General features: G+C 37.8%; 1 long non-coding RNA gene across 1 annotated transcript in view; it reads right to left on the minus strand.

The window, feature by feature from the left end:
• Nucleotides 1–18343, minus strand: part of LOC126084622 (uncharacterized) — a 159436-nt gene extending 141093 nt beyond the window's left edge. Inside the window, exon 1 of the long non-coding RNA XR_007519040.1 lies at nt 17886–18343. This is a non-coding gene — a long non-coding RNA (uncharacterized LOC126084622). The remainder of the gene's footprint in view (nt 1–17885) is intronic.
• Between the last annotated feature and the right edge of the window lie 989 nt (nt 18344–19332).

Raw genomic sequence — 19332 nt, forward strand, 5'->3', positions numbered from 1 at the left:
GTAATTTTTTTTTAAGTGAGACAACTATTAGAGTGAGTTTTCATAGAACACCAGTTTGTGAAACACCAGATTAAAGACATGATAAATGTGGATTTGCTAATGATTGTACCAATACAGAAAAAAAAAGAAGCAGCAGCAGCTGAAATTCATTCTTAGGATTCACAATCTAAGTTGGGAAAGAGATGAGGGTTTTTATTATTATTGTGGTGGAAATATACATAACAAAACATTCACCATCTCAACAACTTATATATTTGCTTAGCTCATATAAATGTGACTATACAGTATTTGCCTTGTTAGAACTGATTTATTTCACTCAGCACGATGTTTTCAAGATTCATTCACGTAGAGGCATGCAGCAAGACTTCATTTCTCTTTATGGCTGAGTAGTAGTTCATGGTATCTGTACCACATTTTGTTTATCCATGCATCTGTTGATGGGCATTTATGTTGTTTCCACCTTTTGCTATTATAAAAAGTGTTGCAATGAACATTGGTGTACAGGTTTCCGTTTGCATTCCTGCCGTCAGTTTTTCTGGGTGTATATTTAGGATTGGGATTACTGGGTCATATGGTAGTTCTATGTTAAACTTTTTGAGGAACCACCAAACTTTTTCACAATGGCTGTACCATTTTACATTCCCACCAGCAATGGATGAGGGTTCCAGTTTCTCCACAACCTCACCAACACCTGTTATTTTCTGCTTTTTTGATCACTGTTATTCTAATAGGGTTAAGGAGGTATCTCATTGTAGCTTTGATTTACATCTATTTAATGAATAATGAAAGAAGCCTGGTGGTACAATTGTTAAGTGCTAGGCTGCGAACCAAAGGTTGGTGGTTTAAACTCGGTCAGTGGCTTTGCAGGAGAAAGACCTGGCATTCTGCTCCCATAGAGATGACAGCCTAGAAAACCCTATGGGGCAGTTGTACTCTGTCATATGGGGTTGCTATGAGTCGAAATAGACTCAATGGCACCTAACAACAACAATAACAACAATGGTTAATAACGATACGGAGCATCTTTTCATGTACCTGTTAGCCATTTGAATATCATCTTTGGTGGAATGTCTGATCAAGAGCTGATTTGTTTTAATTCTATTATTAACTACACCCCCCCCCCGCCCCCGCCATGCATCTTTCAGTTTGTCATACTATGGGGGCTTGGGTGTTGCTGTGATGCTGGAAGCTATACCACTGGTATTCAAATGCCAGCAGGGTCACTCATAGAGGACAGGTTTTAGCTGAGCTTCCAGACTAAGACAGACTAGGAAGAAGAACCTGGCAGTCTACTTCTGAAAAGAATTAGCCAGTGAAAACCTTATGAATAGCAGTGGAATATTGTCTGATATAGTGCCAGAAGATAAGTCCCTCAGGTACGAAGGCACTCAAAAGGCAACTGGGGAAGAGCTACCTTCTCAAAGTAGAGTCAACCTTAATGACGTGGATGGAGTCAAGCTATCAGGACCTTCATTTGCTGATGTGGTATGATTCAAAATGAGAAGAACAGTTGCAAACATCCATTAATAATCGGAACCTGGAATATACAAAGCATGAATCTGGGAAAATTGAAAATAGTCAAAAATGAAATGGAACACATAAACATCAATACCCTAGGCATTAGTGAGCTGAAATGGACTGGTATTGGTCATTTCAAATCAGACAATCATAGGTCTACTATGCTGGGAATGACAACTCGAAGAGGAATGGCATTGTAATCAGCATGAAAAAGAATATTTCAAGATCTATCCTAAAGTACAACACTATCAGTGATAGGATAATATCCATATGTCTACAAGGAAGAAAAGTCAATACGACTATTATTCAAATTTACACACCAACCACTAAGGCCAAGGATAAAGAAATTGAAGATTTTTACCAACTCCTGCAGTCTGAAATTGATAGAACATGCAACCAGGATGCACTGATAATTACTGGTGATTGGAATGCAAAAGTTGGAAACAAAGAAGAAGGATCAGTAGTTGGAAAATATGTCCTTGGTGACAGAAACTATGCTGGAGATTGAATGATAGAATTTTGCAAGACCAACAACTTCTTCATTGCAAATACCTTTTTTCACCAACATAAACGTCAACTATACACGTGGATCTCACCAGATGGAATATACAGGAAGCAAATCGATTATATCTGTGGAAAGAGACAATGGAAAAGTTCAATATCATCAGTCAGAACAAGGCCAGGGGCCGACTGTGGAACAGACCATCAATTGCTCATACGCAGGTTCAAGTTGAAATTGAGGAAAATTAGAACAAGTCCACCAGAGTCAAAGTACAACCTTGAGTATATCCCACCTGAATTTAGACACCATCTCGAGAACAGATTTGACATGTTAAACACTAATGACCAAAGACCAGATGAGTTGTAGAATGACATCACGGACATCATACATAAAGAAAGCAAGAGGTCATTAAAAAGACAGGAAAGAAAGAAAAGACCAAAAAGGACGTCAGAAGAGACTCTGCAAGTTGCTCTTGAACATCAAGTAGCTAATGCAAAAGGAAGAAATGATGAAGTCAAAGAGGTGAATAGAAGATTTCAAAAGGCAGCTTCAGAAGACAAAGTATTATCATGATGTGTGCAAAGTCCTGAAGATAGAAAACCAAAAGGGAAGAACACACTCATCATTTCTCAAGCTGAAAGAACTGAAGCAAAAGTTCAAACCTCAAGTCACAATACTGAAGGATCCTGCAGGGAAAATATTAAATGACACAGGAAGCATCAAAGAAAATGGAAGGAATACACTGAGTAACTATGCCAAAAAGACTGATGGATGTTCAACCATTTGAGTAGGTAGCATATGATCAGAAACCGATGGTACTGAAGGAAGAAGTTCAAGCTGCACTGAAGGCATTGGCAAAAAACAAGGCTCCAGGAATTGATAGAATACCAAATGAGATGTTTAAACTAATTAATGCAGCACTGGAAGTGCTCACTTGTATATGCCAAGAAATTTGGAAGACAGCAACTGACTGGAAGAGGTCCATATTTATGCCTATTTCCAAGAAAGGTGATCTAACCAAATGTAGAAACTATCAAACAATATCATTAATATCACATGCAAGTAAAATTTTGCTGGAGATCATTCAAAAGCAGATGCAGCAATATGTTGACATGGAATGGCCAGAAATTCAAGCTGCTTTCAGAAGAGGGTGTGGAACCGGGAATATCATTGCTAATGTCAGATGGATCCTGGCTGAAAGCAGAGAATACCAGAAAGATGTTTACCTGTGTTTTATTGACTATGCAAAGGCATTCAACTGTGTGGATCATAATAAAGTATGGATAACATTGTGAAGAATGGGAATTCCAGAACACTTAATTGTGCTTATGAGGAACCTGTACATAGATGAAGAGGCAGTTGTTCAAACAGAACAAGGGGATACTGCCTGATTCAAAAAAATTTAAATATAAATCAAAAGGGTTAAAAGTTATCATTATTTTGCTTAGTATTCTTTTTTTAAAAAAAAAAAAGTTTATCATGAAGAATTCATTGAACTATACACAAATTTCTTGAGAAAAAACAAAAAACAAACCCGTTGCTGTTAAGTTGATTCCATTGTATAATGACCCTATAGGACAGAGTAGAAAGAACGGCCTTATAGGGTTTTCAAGTCTGTAAATCTTTATGGGAGCAGACTGCCACATCTTTCTCCCGAGGAGCAGCTGATGGGTTTGAACCACTGACTTTTTTGGTTAGCGGCTGAGTACTTCATCACTATGACACCCGGAATCCTTAGATTTGAGACAGGCAGTTTTATTTTCAGGCTTCAGTGGGGATCAGGTTTATAGGTTTGCAGCCTAAATCCAGACTATCTGGAAAGAACAGAAAGCCTCACACCTATATCCTTAAATTTTCAACAACTGAAGTTGACTGATAAGATCTTTTATATGGCTTTAAAATTACATTTTTTGGTCTGCATTTTACTTGATGACTTCAGCTTCCCAAACATAAGCCCAGTTCTTATGACAAGTTTTCACTCACCTGGCAAATATCTATGTATTGTCTGTTTAAGCAACACCATAGAACCATCAACTAAGGAAGATGAATGAGGTAAATGGTTACAGTTCCTACTCCTTTTTAAATGTAAACTAAACATTTCTGTTTCTCCTGTTCCCTTTTGAGAAAGTGTCAGGAACTGGATAATTTAGATGCATAACTGAGGGGACTGAAAGAGTGGTCTCAAGGAGGCTGACTTCTCAGGTTTTGTCACATGTAAGATTCAGGTGGAAAATTCATCATGTAAGATTCAACTAGCTGACTCGGGGAGCTCAAAAATCAGGAACATAGAGGTTACATTCTGGTATCACGAGCAGGAGATTGGATACCTCCCAATGCTGAAAATATCCTAAATATTGCAACATGATTTTGTTCCTGCTTATTTCTGAAGATCATAGTCCACTTGGTCATCTGCAAACTCCACAGAAAAAACCTTGAGAGCACATTTAAAGAAGATGGGTTCTTTAAAAGTAAGAGACCTCTGGCCAGCTCTCCCTGCTCCACCATGATTCTGTGGATTCCAGTTTCCCTCAAGGATCACATGCTGGACTCAAAGGGAATCAGTCTGGCTCACATGACTCTTCCCAGGCTCATGATTCCATGAGCCAACATGACAAGGATGGCACAAGGACCCTATATCACTGAGATGGCAACTTCCACTCCCAGAAGTACTCTGCCTTTTAGGAGAATCTGCACACAGAAATCAAGAGAGAGAAAAAACAGAAAGGTAGGAAAGTTGCAGTTTGAAGAGGAAGCTGATAAGCAGAATAGTCAATTAGACTCATTGGTATAACTTCTGGAGTATAAAAATCTCACCTAGTACCAAAAAGCCTTCCAAGATAGTGGCTATACAAAAAGTTTCCACAGTCCTTCTGCCACCTGCTCTACCACATTTACCTGACCATGGTCTCACCTCACAAATGGCAGCAAATCAAAAACATGGCCCCAAGGACTTATAAGAACCTGCACCACTTCCTTTCAAATCCAGGGCATGGAAAACTAGCAGAATGGAATACAACCTTTCCTCTAACCAGGATTCTGTCTTTACCAATCTGATCTCTGTAACCAAGTCAATGGAACAAGCTGCTGGCTAATTCTAATCTCTTTCAAAGAGAGGCACTCCAGCACCACTCTTCCATTTGAGATCAATTCCTCTTCTCTAGCCAAGCTAATAGGAAGAGCAAGTTCCTGAAGACTAATGCATGACTAGAATACAGACTCCTTGTAGAAAAGAGACTGTGACAAACTGATGGATTTGGAAGACTTTAGCAACCAAGGAGAATACAGGGTAGGGCTTCTGTCAATATGGCCTTGCTTTCTCCATAGTGGAGGAAGCAGGGGAAGGGAGCTTTCCTCTCCCACTCTCTGGAAACAGAGTGCAGATTGTTGGAAGCAATGGGATGGCAGGAAAACCCAGAAAATGTAAGAACTGCCTTCTCTTCACAAAGGATGAGCTCAGAGGGTTCCACATGGAGACAGTAGCTAAGGAAAAAAATGGTTTGGGAACAATGACTTTATCAGAGCTGAGATTCCGTCTTTCTCCCCTTGGAGAGCATTTGTAAAGCTGAGCATAAAGACTCAGATGCAGTAATCTGACCCTATAAATTCAGGATGTATTTTCTATTTCAGTGTTTATACAAGGAATATACAAAAGAAACTCATTTTCCTTTCCCTTTTCCTTTTCTTAGGATGTTGTTGAATACTTCATGTACAGGGGAAATGTTCATACTTAAAAGAGAATTAACTTATTTAGCTCTTATTGTTGTTCTGCTCTATTGTTTGCTTAATAGAGAGAATATTGTGCAGTGAGAAAGATACACATCACATACACAAAACACACACAGAGTGCACACATGCACCCATGCATATGTGGGAACTGGCAATACAGAGCAAAGAAAAGGAAACACTGGTCTGAAGCAATAGTTTCAACTCCCAGCCCTTGGGACACTCATCCCTGTACTGAAACAATCATTGTTAATGAAAAAGAGCTGCTAAAGCTGTAACTGCATTAATTAATGCTAATAATTTGGAGATTTTATCTTATTTTTGTATGCCTAGGTAACTTTATCCCTTAACCAAGCATATGTGGTCCGCGCCCCCCCTTTAGACAAAGGTGTAAAATATCTGTATATAGAAAACTGTGTTATTCTTGCAGCTTTGGTGGATATCAAAATATAAATTTTTGTGAGATTTCAAAGATTAAGATTATTTTGATAACATCATAGACTGAAAAGATGTGTTTGTCATAGTTCTGTATGAAAGGAGAAACCACTGCATAAAACTAACTTGAAATATCTTTTTGCATCAGTTTTGCTAATTTGGAAGGGGGAAGAAAAAAACCTCAGCCAAAAACTGAAAATGGTCCTGGATAGGTAGTGCCCATAGACATCAAAGAATTCCTGGTATTTTAAAGAAAATGAGCAATTGACATTCAAATATCACTGAGCACACAAGAAAACAAAGCAGAGACTAAGAATCAGCAGACTTTCAAATATTTCAGATACGGAATTAACACACACACAATATAAAATAATGACCATTTGTTGTTGTTGTTAGATACCGTCAAGTTGATTCCGACTCAAAGGGAGCCTATGTACAACAGAACGAAACACTACCCAGTCCTGCACCATCCTCACAATCATTGCTATTTTTGAGCTCATTGTTGCAGCCACCATGTCAATCCATCTCATTGAGGGTCTTCCTCTTTTTCACTGACCTTCTACTTTATCAGGTATGATGTCCTTCTCCAGGGACTGGTCCCTCCTGATAACATGTCCAAAGTAAGTGAGTTGAAGTTTCACTATCCTCCTTTCTAAGCAGCATTATGGCTGAACTTCTTCTAAGACAGGTTTGTTCTTCTGGCAGTCCATGGTATATTCAATATTCTTCGCCAACACCGTAATTCAAAGGCATCAATTCTTCTTCAGTCTTCTTTATTCATTGTCCAGTTTTTGCCTGGACATGAGGCAACTAAAATATCATGGCTTGAGTCAGGCACACCTTAGTCCTTAAAGTGACATCTTTGCTTTTGAACACTTTGAAGAGGTCCTTTGCAGCAGTTTTGCCCAATGCAATGCATCATTTGATTTCTTGTCTGCTGTTTCCACGGGTGTTGACTGTGGGTCCAAGTAAAAAGAAATACTTGACAACTTCAATCTTTTCTCCATTTATCATGATGTTGCTTATTGGTGCAGTTGTGAGGATTTTTGTTTTCTTTATATTGAGGTATAATCCATACTGAATGCTGTACTCTTTGATCTTCATCAGTAAATGCTTCAAGTCCTCTTCATGACTAACATATTATATTTAAAGAAATTAAATATAAGCTTGAAAATGTGAGAAGGAAATAGGATACTATAAAGAATAACCAAGCCAATTTTAAAGAACCAAATAAAACATATAGATATGAAAAAGTAATTGAAATTAAAAACTCAATAGGTTTAATAACAGATTAGACACAAGCCAAAAAGAAAACTAGAGGACTGCAAGGTAGAGTTGAAAAAAACTATTAGAATTAAGCCAAAAGAGACAAGCTATTACTTTATAAAAGATAGATTTGGAGACATAGAAGATAGAATGAAAAGGTTTAGCACTGTGGCCCGGTGGTTAAGAATTCGGCAACTAACCAAAAGGTCGGCAGTTCAAATCCACCAGCCACTCCCTGGAAACCCTATAAGGGCAATTCTGCTCTGTCCTGTAGGGTCACTATGAGTCAGAATCAACTCAACAGCAATGGGTTTGATTCTGATATTTCTTTTTTAAATAAGGTCTAGAAGAACAGCGAGAATAGGTCTGAGTTCATTTTTTAAGATAATGGCTGAAAACTGATAACAAGACACAAATCTACAAATTCAAGAAGTCCAGTGAATCCCAACAGAACAAATAAAAGGAGATCTACACCTAGATTCATCAGGGTAAAACTCTAGAACTCCAAAAACATACACATGAGGGTATTCTATTTTGCTCACCACTGCATCCCTTAGAGTTTGACACTCAATATATAATGGAAGAATGCATAAAGATTATAGTCAATGAGAAGGCCCCTATTTTAAACACTGGCATTGTTCTGAATGATGGTATGTCTATTGTAGGCTACCCTGAAGGGTATCTTAAATGGGGTGGTTAGAAGTCACTTGAGATGGTAGAAAAACTTTGACTATATTACTCTGTATTGTTTTATGCCTTAGAATATTCAGACAGGGCCCCAAAAATTCAAATATAACAGTCTTTGTTCTTAAAACTAATCATTGTCTGGGTGGCCAAAAATATCTTGTTCTAAATTCAACTCATGCTAGTTTGATGGGGAAATTGTTATCAGAAGCAGTGATGGTCAAGATAGCTGTTATCAATTATTCCGGCTTTCTGTTATTCCAGACACACAGTAAGATTGGACTTTCTTGCCTACTTGAAGTTAGCTGTGGCCTCATGACTGCTTTGGCCAATGAAATGTGAGATGGAACACGTATTACTTGCATGTGGAAGTTTTAAGAGCCAGTATATGCTTTACCACTATCCTTCTTTCCTCCCTGCCCTGGAAACTACGGTAAGCAATGTTCCAGATTTCAGCTGCTCCTCAGGCTGGGTCCCAGACAAAGCACTACAAAGCTCCAAAATTTATATCCACCTAGAACCTATGAATATGGCCTTATGTGGAAATAGGGTCTTTGCAGGTATAATCAAGTTAAGGTGTGGTCAGACTAAATTCGGCTGGGCCCTAAATTCAATATGACTGATGTCCTTATAAGAGGAGGGAAATTTGGACACAGAGACACAAACAGAGAGAAGTCCATGTGAAGACAGAGAGAGAGACACAGAGAAAACACCATGAGACGAAGGAGACAGAGATTGGAGTTATGTGTCTACAAACCGAGGAATGCCAAAGATTGCCATCAACCACCATAAGCTAGAAGAGAAGCACAGAACAGATGCTCCCCGAGAGCCTTCAGAGAGAACATGCTCCTGCCAACACCTTCATTTCAGATTTGTAGCCCCCAAAACTGTGAGATAATAAATTTCTATTGCTTTAAGCCACCCAGGTTGTCCTATTTTGTTAACGGCAGTCCTAGGAAACTAATATAGTGCCCCAGGATGGGCATATACTATGAGTGAGAAATAAACCCTTGTGGTATTAAGCCCCTGCGTTTTGGGGGTTGTTTGTTGAAGGAACATGAGCTAGCCTTTCTTGATTAACATGAACTCACTAAAAAGTTTCTACACTTCCAGAGAACATTTGGCCTAACCTCGACGGCAGTGGGTTTTTTTGGGATAGTGCTTAAACTCTAAATTGGAAGATCCAGATTATGTATTCAGAAACATTTTCTCAGTGACACAAAATCACAGAATGTATGCCAAGTAAAGCTGTGGAATTGTCTTTTCAGGCTGTGTTTGAGAAAAGAATAGTGTCTAATCTGGTTTAGGTTTCAAGCTGCCTAATGACATGGCAGTGGAATTATATAACCACTCAAACTTCCTCCCAGGCTTATGGTTTTATAGTGTTCAGTTATTTTAAGATTCACAGTGACTTTTAAGTGCTATTAAAGTAACACTGGTGAATTATAACAGCCCTTTTTATAAATTACTTGAGAAAATAAGAGACCTCAGAAGTGTCTATAATGTTCACAACCAGAGTAAAAGAATCATTTTTTCTTTAATTCAAAAACATATATCACCTACTAACTAAATTCCAGGCACTAAGTTAGACTTGACAGATATAAAGATAAACATAAAACAGCCCCTGTTCTCCAGAGGCTTACAGAGGCAGAGTAGTCTTCTAAAAAAAAAAAACTAATTACAGCACATTGTGTTAAGTGCTATAGCTTAGGGGCAAATAAAACCTTCAGTTATGACAGAGGGGTCAGGAAATAATGAACCAAATATGTCAGAGAAAGCTTTCAAGAAGAAAAAAAAAAAAATCCATGTTTTTAATTGCTACTACAATGATAAACATATATAGAGCAATAGAGAGACACATACATACATACTTGTGTACACAAACACATATACACGAACAAGCATATATTTAGGTCTTTAAAATCCATTGCTGTTGGGTCAGTTCAGATGCATAGCTACCCTATAGGATAGAACAGAACTGCCCTGGGGTTTCCAAGGGAATAAATCTATGGAAGCAGACTGCCACATCTTTCTCCTACAGAGGACCTGGTGGGTTGGAACTGCCGAACTTTTGGTTAGCAGTTGCGTACTTTAACCATTGCACCATTGTGACTCCTCATTTAGGTCTCTAGCTACTTTGAATGCATAATTTATACCTTTATTTACTTAAAACAAATGGGAAACAAGTTGAATATTTTGGAACAAAAATAGTAAGGCAAGGCATGCTTAGATTTATCAATATGAAAAGCCACCCTAAACAGGATGACCTCACATTTGATAATTCAAAAGAATTATGGGATCATAACAGGCCTTGAGTTGTTACCTCTGGCAAGTTACCATTGTCTCTGAACCTCAGCTTACCATCTGTGAATTAGAGATAAAGCCCACCCTGCAGAACTGTTCCGAGGATTAGAAATAATATATAAAAGCACCTGGCATGTGCCTTGCAAGTAGCTTGCCTTCAATAAATAGTTCTTGTTATGGTTATAGTTGTTGTATTTTCCATCATTAGAAGAGTAAATCGAACATGCACAGATCCTAAAACTTGCTGCAGAAATTATGCTTTTGCTCAAAGCCCTGTTAGGACTTTGTTCGTATTATCTTTCTGTTTTCTTTTTCTTGTAAAACTGTTGTATAAACTTTACTCCCCTCAAAAAAAAAAAAAAAAAAAAATTTTTTTTTTTTTTTTTCAGCATCTGGGCTTTTTGGTTATTTGAATTCAGAATCGACAGGAGTTTATAGATTTTGAGGAAATGAAAAAGAAGAGAAGCAGAAACATGATAAAGCGGAAAATGTACAAGGAAATGAAGGATTTGAAGACATCTGGCAACCCCAGTCATTCAATCAAAATATCCATTGAGCGATGGTTACTGCTGGAGGCCTTTTCCAGGCATAAAATATCACAACCATCTTTAACTTCCTTTGCCACCATACAAGCAAAGCAAACTACTCCATAGTTAAATAAATGGAGTGGTTATTATTTTACCTCTCAGTTACCTAAATTACTCAAAGACAGTGCCAATGTTTTCTAAATTATCTATGCAATGCTTTAAACAGTTGGTACATAATATCATAAGAAGAAATGAGAGCAAATATAATCTCCTCTAACAATCCCACACATGCACTCCTTTTATTTTATAAAATAAAATGAGAATACAGTCAAGAGATAAGAATAATTTCTCCTTAGTGTATGACCACAGCATACCAGGAAATGAAGATTCAGCAATTAGACAGCTAACGTTATACATAAAATACATACTTAGAAACTCAAATCTGTATTGCCTAGGCACATTGGGAGACAATTCTCCACGGATTGCTCCTGTTTCTCCATGTCATGCAAGCAGAGACTGTGACAGGTTTTGTTCTGAGCTACCTTTTCAAGGAAGTCTGTGTAGCAAACAGCCTTGAAAAATGGAGACGTGTCTTACTCCGGAGCAGAGAACAGGTTTATCAGCTGTAGCAGTCTTGCTCGTAGCACATTATGGTAGATTGGAGTTCCCTAAACTCAAGAGTCCTCAGATATGATGCAAACCCACTGCGTGCTCAACGCCTGGAACACTCCAATTTATATCCATGGAAATTGGGGGGGAACTGACATGAGCATGAAGCTCAGCTGCTCATTGTACCATGAGTAATAGTCCTTTATCTCTGATGCAGGAGTCTCAAGTCTACTGCCAGCATCCATGAAACAGTGTCAGGGTAACTTGCTAGCTCGCAAGTAAGGTAAAATCTCAGGCCCTTCAAAGCTCTTGACAAGGCATAGCTTAAATGCCTGGAAATACTCTGTAAACCACAAGGGTGTTTTAGAAGAAAGACACATTTCAACTAAATAAATACTTATTGAGCACCAACTATAAGAACCTAGTACAAGGCTCTGTGCCTAGATTCTTATATTCCAAACCTTGTTCATATCAACAGGGAGTTTGAGTGAGAGTGCAGGCAGTAGCTCCTTTCAGCCAAAATCAATGTTAAGATTTCAAGAGAGTTAAGAAATAACAATGTCCCACTGAAATGTGGTAACAGAGCAATGTACTCAAATCAGCCCAATTCCAATGTGTGCCTTGCCAAAATTATAAATTCCAACGTGCCATGGATCTTCACATGTCAAATTTATCAATGCCTGAAGTCTAAATTCACAAATATGGACTTGAACCTTACCTGCAGTATTGGAAAGAAGAAAGAAGAGGTGGTATTAATTCACTGATCAAATTTCACACGCCTCATCATGTACTAAGCCTACTATTAGTATATTCAAACCTTACTAAGCTCATCTTAAGATCATGTACTTTTTAAAAAAGAGAAAAGTCTTTAACTTCAAGGTTCACTATAATTTGGCGTAACATATAATTTATAATTCAATCAGGGACACATTTTGAGAATGAAAGGAGGCACTTGTAATAATTATAATGAGTTAACTTGTATAAACCAGAACTGACTGAGGCAAACCGAGACGTACGTAGGGCCAGGCTGAATATAGTACCTAGACTCCAAAGAGTTCAGAGAAGCAATCCTTTAACAAAGCCATTCAGAGAGTTGGGGAGAAAATGTTTATGTATTCAGCTCTAGTTGCTAAGCTTCTCTCACTTTCAGGTTGGCTATAAACGTATAATTAGAGCAAAGCTAACCAAAATCTAACACATGCAAGCAATTTTTTTTTAAGTATTTTCTGGAACTGGCTGAGCACACGTTTACTTCTCACAGAAAGTTATTTTATTTTGAAATGACTTGCAAGATTTCATTCAGTGTCACCCCTGCAGGGGACACAAACCACAACTTGCATTAAGAGGAATTGTACAGGTAATTCCCCAAATACCACACTGTTAATTAATCTCAGGGAATAACAGAGCTTCTAATGCAAATTACTCTGATGCCATTCATTGCCTAAAGGTGTTTCTAGTTATCTATGTGAATTGTCAGAAGGTAAGGTTTTATCTACCCTGTGATAGAGAATTTGGACCAACAAGCAGGGAAATCTGGTTGATATGAAGTCACTGGTAGCTAGATCAACAGAAGTCTGTCAGAGAACTTAAAAGAATTCTATTTTCCCAGGAATTGTTTTTTCTTCCTAAGGAGCAATTGCGATGAAGTCAAGACAGACATAAAATTTCATTAGGAAGTGAATATAAGGAACAATGAGTAATGCGAAGCAACTCAGGCCATTTCTCTTCAAGTCACACATCCAGAGAGGTTTGATTTCCTGTTTATTAAGCACAGTGAGTAGTTTCTCAGGAATTTGTGTTGGCGTTGCCATTGCCATTTGCACATTCCAAAGAAAAGGATTTGTCCTGTGTATAAGCCAAGATCTGACAATCCAAACACTGCTACTACTGCTTCCTGTTTTTTCTTTTTTCCATTCTATGCATCATCACTAAATATGAACTATAGATAAAGATGTGCAATATGGGGAAAACGCTTATATCCTCCTTATCTATTCTGCCAGGAAAAAATTCCAGGTTCTTTGGCATCCTTCCTTGACCTCTTCAACTGTAAACACTGACTGACTGATCCAAGGAAGTACACACTAGGGATCTATTTGTCTACAGATCTTTATATCTTTGAAGTTGCACATTTGTGATAAAGATATTTAATTGTCCTTCAATGTCAACTTCCCTCTTCTTTCTTTCAGTACTACCAGTCCTCAAGTTTTAGGTGGGTACATTGTGTTCCAGCTAGAGGCTATCTATGTTCCCCAGCCTCTCTTGCAGCTAGATATGGGCTTAATTCTATATTTCCCAGCATCCTTTGCTGCCAATGGGATGACCTAAAGTCATGTGTGGAACTTCTGGGTCATGTACTTAAAAGACAGCGATTTAAGACACTTTCCTGCAACTTCTTTCTCCCATTCTGAGGGCTGAAACTAAGATGTATTGGTGATGAATCAGTTTAGAGCATGCAGCCAAGGTTAACACCCCAGATAGCGGAGCAGTGAGTTAGAAGGAGTCTGGGTCCCTGGGCTATCTCGTGGAGTAGGTCCATGTTGATGTCATGGACTACATTACAGCTCAGACTTTTAAATGAGAGAAAAATAAATTTCATATCCTATTTAAGCCATTTTTATTTTGATCTCTGTCCTACAGGGCTGCTATGAGTCGTAATCAACTGGACAGTGATGGGTTTGGGTTTTTTGGTTGGTTAAAGTAGCCAACTAATATTCTAATCAACATAACATCACTGTCTTAGTTATCTAGTGCTGCTGTAACAGAAATATTGTAAGTAGGTGGCCTTAATGAACAGAATTTTATTTTCTCACAGTTTAAGAGGCTAGAAGTTCAAATTCAGGGTGCTGGTTCTCTGGGAAGGCACTCTCTGTCCACTCTGGAGGAAAATCCTTGTCTCATCTTCTCCAGAGTTCTTCTCAGCATTCCTTGGCATCTATCTTCACATGGCATTTATCTTTCCCTCATTTCTTCTTGCTTATTTCTGTGTCTAATTTGCTTCCTTCATGTCTCAAAACCGGTTAGGTTGAAGACAATCTATACTGATATGACCTCATTAACACAACAACGAAAGTATTATTCCTAAGTGCGATTCCATCCACAGGTAGAGGGGTTAGAATTTACCGCACATATTTAAAAAAAAAAAAAATTTTTTTCTTTTTTTTTTCCTTTTTTTTTTAAATTTTAGGGGGACATAATTCAATCCATAACATATACTAGTGAATTCATTTTACTATTTTTACTTCAAGTTTATTATTTACCTCAGATCACTTAAAAAGTTGGCATGTGGCTGGTAGAATGTCTGTGTTAAAGCACAAAATCTAGACCAGGGATCCAGTAGAGGGGAAAAAAAAAAAAAACCTAACTACATTTCTCATCTCAACAGTTAGCCTGCCTACATTTTAATATATTCAGAGGGGTAACTTACTCAATTGAACCTTTGGAGCTCAGAGAAGTAATACAGTTACTTAAGAACAAGATGTGATTTTTCTAGACAACCACCTTAAATTAAATTTGGGGGTCTTCCAACCTTGCCTTTATCTTTTTACTTTTAATGTCACATAATAAAAAATGAAATTCTGTTACTGACACAATAGTATAGCAAACATATAAGGTATTTGTCAATCATAAATACTGATGAAAGAGCAGGATATCAATCTGCCAGTAATTTTACTTCAAACACATCAAAAATTTTGTTATGCCATCATTGCTTTAGTCTTCATCATTCAAAGAATGTTCACTAGGCCATAATCCGTGAGTTATGAACAATGAGCTATGAACAAGGTTGTGACAACTGTCAAAGACTTGTAACTTTCAACTGGCAAGATTTACTTTGTAATTATCCTAATTAAAATTATTGTAATTATTTGTAATTATTGACTGATTTCTATTTTTTATTTTTCTCTTATACTGTCAATGAGAATCAGATAAGTTTAAGAAATTTCACAAGAAGCCCTAGTTTGAATTACATGTAACATTGTTATATTTCCTATGGCTCTCCTCTTGTTCATTTATCCATGCATCCATTTATTGTTTCATTCAATAAGCCTTTATTGAACAACGTGCTCGATATGTGCTCAATTTTTTCCCAAAGACGCTAACAGACTCTTGGGGAAATAGATAAAGAAAATCATTATATGAGTAGGAAAAAAAAAAATTCCAATCACCAGAGTTCCTTTGGGGAATGTATTGCATTTGTTGGGAAGAAATACATTGTTAGGCCACGTTGGGAGATAGGTAAAAACTCGAAATTTCATGCTGCACTTTTTTTTAAAGGCTCATTATAAAGAATTTGTGTCCTGATTAAATTAGTAATGTAAATATGTATGTAAAATGAAGGCAGAGCTGAATTGTTATGAGTAACAGAGAACAAGCAAAAGGAGGTTGCTTTTGACCTATCATGGGAACCCTGGTGGCAGAGTGGTTAAGAACTATGGCTACTAAACAAAAGGTCAGCAGTTTGAGTCTACCAGGTGCTCCTTGGAAACCCTATGGGTCAGGTCACTATGAGTCAGAATTGACTCGACAGCAACAGGTTTGGTTTGGTCTTTGGTTTTGACCTATCAGATCTCCTTAACAGGCCCTTTTCGGATAAACTGAGAGGTTTAATACAACTGGAGGGTGAAATTCTAAGACAATGAAGGGGAAGAAGTAGAAAGAGGTAAAAAAGAAGGTCTTGGTAGGTTGGGGCCAAGATGTGAAGAGTCTTATGTGCTTTGTTTAGCAGTTTGAAACTTATCCTATATTGACCAAGAACTGAAAGATTTTAAGAAGGGTAATGATGATCAAATATGCATTTATAATGATCATTCTAGCAGTACTATAAGAAGGACATAGTGCTGTTAGAATGTATATGGATGTATAGGATAAAATGGATTAGCAGCCATCATATTGATAAAGTCTACAAGGTTAGACAGTGTCTTAAGCCAATCTCTTCTGAGATATAAAAGAGAGAAACCAGCATAAACAGAGGACCTCATACCACCAAGAAAACAGTGCTGGGAACAGAGGGTGTCCTTTGGACCTGAGGTTCCTGCACTGAGATGCTCCCAGACCAAGGGAAGACTGATGCATCACAAAGACTTCATTCAGAGCCAACAGAGAGAAAGTCTTCCCCTGGAGCAAGCACCCTGAATTTGGACTTCTAGCCTACTGGACTGAGAGAATAAACTTCTCTTTGTTGAAGACATCCATTTGTGGTATTTCTGTTACAGCAGCATTAGATGACTAAGACAGAACCCAACAAATAAATGTTCTTGGGATCAAAATTATATCTGTCCCAACAATTCCAATTCCTAAATTAGTGAGGTTTTACTCTATTATATTCTGCATACTAATAACATTTAATAACATAATTTCCAGTCCCATTTTAGTGCCCTGATTTTGAGATGTATACTCATAATAAAAACAGTAACAATTACTATTTAATGAGTGTTTAGTATGTGCTTTACTGCGTATCTCACCCCTCACATGAATCCAGTGGAGTAATTACTCACAAATACAGAAACTGAGACTCAAAAATATGAAATAATTTACCTGTGTCATACAGTTAGTAAGTTGTGAAGACAAGTTTCAAAACCAGGCCTGAGGTCTATAAAAGCCTATGTTCTAAATGACTGGGGTCTATTGCCTCCCATATAATTTGTAATATCAGGTTTGAAAATACAAGCCTTTCATGAAACTCTCCTATCAAAGTTTTAAACTTAAATAGTTTGGGTATCGGTACAAGGTAAAACTAAAACCCATAATTACAATTAAAGCCAAATTGATTTTTTCCCTCAGAGCCAAGAGGATTTTCAGTTTCGTTAGCCATAGAACATGGTGTACATTCTCATCTAGGAACGCCATCTTCACTGGTCACAAGTTCTAAAATACAAACAATACTGTGTATGTAACTGTGTATTATTATTGCTACCAATATTAATAAATTCTGCTTAAAATTACTTCACAGATTATTTCTCTCATAATTACAATTAAATTTTTTCAGTGTAAAAGTATAAAAGAATTTTTATGGACTTTATAAATTTTTACTTTGGAAGTCATTTGTGTATTAAATTTGAAAATACTATATTTTTATTTGCAGAATTTTTGAACATTTTTACAGAAGTGATAGGTGGCATCGATACATTTCAGCAATGAGGATACAATTGCAGCCATAATGTATAAAACGGGAATTTTTAAAAAATTGAAAAAAAAGTTTTCAAGTTAAACTTCTCTGAAATGAAGTACAAAATTTTTTTTAACCCCAGGACCTTATAAAATAGGTCATAATAACCTTGTAAAACATAGGAAGAATAATGATTTTCTGAGTCATCTCTTACCATCAAATCCTAAATCCTCACTGGGCTGTCAAGATTCTGAAATTCCAATCCCAAGGAGTGAGACCATCCAGGTTGGAGTTACCAGATTAGCTATATGGACATCCCTGAGAGAATAGGATTCACAGGCAGCTTCCCTGGCAATCACCCTTCAGAAGCAGGACGGAAGAAAAAAATGAACATTGAAACTTGATTCAAATCATGTCCATTCAGATCCCCTGCAGAAAAAATGCTCCATTTTGGTTTGAAGGAACCCTATTTCAAGCAGATAGTTCAAAGGCCTTTCCCCCAGTTAGCTTTCTCCCCCTTAATTTCCTGTTTCTGCCTTTTCCCCAGTCGACTGTCTCCTCTCTTTGCCCAGGCAACCGTAGCAGCAGAAATATGTCAATATCCAAGTAACAGCCTCAGCTCCGAGGCGCCCTGTGCCCTACTTCAGAAATCCAGAGATCAGCTTAGTCCCTTTCCCTGACAATCTCTTTCCAAGCTGATGCACGCACAGTTGTTTTTGGCCTATCTCCAAAGAGGTCAGCTCTAAGGAAACAATGCAACAAGGGAAAATTGAAAATAAAAGGAGGAAAAGGCCCTCACTCTAGGTTTCTGTTTACATTTTTACTGAGCCCTTTTTGTTAGCTTAAACCAATTGCTATGGAATCAATTCTGACTCAGGGAGACTTCACATGTGTCAGAGTAGGACTGTGTGCTCCGTAAGAATTTCAATGGTTGATTTTTTGGAAGTAGGTCATCAGGCCTTTCTTCCAAGGCACCTCTGGATGGACTCCAACTTCCAACCTTTCAGTCAGCAGCCATGCTTAACCATTTGCACCACCCAAGGACTTTTGTTAGCTTATCGTTGAGCTGGAGCACAGATGCTGGCAAAGTAACAACATCCCACCCTTTCTTCTCCCCATACTCCATGCCCCTCCTGGCATTTATTTTCTTTGATTATATTTCCCCAACAGTGTTTATTTTAGGACTGGGGGAGAAGAGTCGTTTGCATTAAGGAGGGAGGTGAGGGAAGGGCAGCTAGGAAAGAGAAAGAACATAGGCCAGGCAAAGATGGAGCATTTTTCATATGAGATTTGGTAAGATCATAGCCAAGGGGCTTGTATCAGGAAGTGTTCAAGAGAGGGTTTCTGAGCCCTAAGAAAAAAGTGTGGCATACAGTAAGAAAAGAAGTTAGACTTCCCACATCAACAGGGAATCCAGGGACTCTCTGGCATGCCAAGGGCAAGAAGCACTCAGAGACATCACCTTTGCCATGGATGTTGGCATTCTGATAACAGGCATAGTCAGGGAAGCATCTTCACCAAATGGCAAACTGGACTGCGGGCCCCTGCGGGTTTCACAGAATAATTTTTTTTTTAATAATTTTTATTGTGCTTTAAGTGAAAGTTTACAAATCAAGCCAGTCTCTCACACAAAAACCCATACACAACTTGCTACATACTCC

This window comes from Elephas maximus, chromosome 10 (assembly GCF_024166365.1).
Source record: "Elephas maximus indicus isolate mEleMax1 chromosome 10, mEleMax1 primary haplotype, whole genome shotgun sequence".
Taxonomy (NCBI): Eukaryota; Metazoa; Chordata; class Mammalia; order Proboscidea; family Elephantidae; genus Elephas; species Elephas maximus.